The sequence below is a fragment of the Myotis davidii genome, unplaced genomic scaffold (genome assembly GCF_000327345.1).
Source record: "Myotis davidii unplaced genomic scaffold, ASM32734v1 scaffold226, whole genome shotgun sequence".
NCBI lineage: Eukaryota > Metazoa > Chordata > Mammalia > Chiroptera > Vespertilionidae > Myotis > Myotis davidii.
The window spans coordinates 4,269,303-4,270,912 of NW_006297224.1; the positions used below are offsets into that span (position 1 = coordinate 4,269,303).

At 42.6% G+C, this 1,610-nt stretch overlaps 1 protein-coding gene and 1 pseudogene across 1 annotated transcript in view; one reads left to right on the forward strand and one right to left on the reverse strand.

Annotated features, from left to right (window-relative positions):
- Window positions 1-763, reverse strand: part of LOC102753537 — a 1,164-nt pseudogene extending 401 nt beyond the window's left edge.
- The window catches only part of EIF4E (eukaryotic translation initiation factor 4E), a 40,478-nt gene that overhangs the window by 11,686 nt on the left and 27,182 nt on the right, over window positions 1-1,610 (forward strand). The gene's annotated exons all lie outside the window — the stretch shown is intronic.

Sequence of the window (1,610 nt, forward strand, 5' to 3'; positions counted from 1 at the left end):
CTTCTTATTACTGTTTTCTTTTTTCTAGTCTCTTCTGCTTTAACTTTTCTTTTTCCTTTTCTAGCTCTTTGTTTTTGACCAGAATAGTGGGTTTACTTTTAGGAGTTTTTGTTGTTGTTTGCTTTTTGTTAATCCTCACCCCAGGATATTTTTTTCTATTGATTTTCTAGGGAGAATGGGAGGGAGTGAGAGAAGAGGGGAGAAAGAGACAGACACACACATCAATGTGAGAGAGACACATCATTTGGTTTCCTCCTGCATGTACCCCGACCAAGGCCAGGGATTGAACATGCAGCCCAGGTACATGCCATTGACCTGGAATTGAACCCACAACCCTTTGGTGCATGGACTGATGCTCCAACCACTGAGCAGCATTGGCCAGGGCAGGAGTTTTTGGTTAATGATTTTAGCTATGCCATCTGCCCTGCCCATATTAGTTTCAACACTAGCTTCTGCAGTATTTTCATTGTCATAGTATTCAACTTATGTTCATTGCCAGCTTCTTTTTCATTTTCAGAAATGTGGCTCTTTTCCAGTCCATACCTTTCTGTAGAATCTCCAATGTTGGTAGCATCTCTGTCCTCATCTTCCAGCTCCAATGCTACAGCCCTGGCTGCCATTTTATCTTATTTTTTTAGTGACTTTTTCAGCCCCCACCCACCTCACTCACGTGAGCTCTCAATGGCCAGGGTCATATTTCCACACTGAAAGCATCCCTTCCATAGTTACTTTTACATGAGTCTTCTGGTAGCCTTTGGTTTAAGCAGATTGACATTTAATTTTTGTTCTTAGACTTGTTATCATTCTAGAGCAGTGGTTCTCAACCTTCTGGCCCTTTAAATACAGTTCCTCATGTTGTGACCCAACCATAAAATAATTTTCATTGCTACTTCATAACTGTAATGTTGCTACTATTATGAATCATAAATATCTGATATGCAGGATGGCCTTAGGCGACCCCTGTGAAAAGGTCATTCGACCGCCAAAGGGGTCGCAACCCACAGGTTGAGAACCGCTGTTCTAGAGCATCACATATTTATTTCTTAGATTTATTATCACACTCTGAATTTGTAATTTTGTCCTAAGATATATAGCTGTGCAGAGTAACTTGGTTTTTGAGATATTAGTGCTACCTTGACAGTTAGTTTAGCCTATCTAATAATAGACAAACATGGTAATTAACCATACCTCCGACACGCTTCCCATTGGCTAATCAGGGCGATATGCAAATTAACTGTCAACCAAGATGGTGGCCGGCAGCCAGGCAGCTGAAGCGAACAGGAGGCTTGCTCCAGTGATGGAGGAAGCCAAGGTTCCCCGCCTGCTGCTGCCGGCCTCTGATCTGCACTCTAAGAAACAATGTTGCAATTATAGAAGCTAAACAAACCCCAGAAACCTGCTTTCAGCTAGCAGGGCCTCGGAGCTGGAGTTGTAACAGTGTTTCAATTATAGAACCCAAACAAACCCAGATACCTGCTTTCAGCAGCTGAGGTCTCAGAGCTGGAGCCGAGCCTCAGAGCTAAAGCTGACTCTCAGTTCCAGTGACAGCCATAGAAGGTAAATAAATCCCAGAATAAAAACAAAAGAAAAAAAGGAGAGGTTGGGAGGTT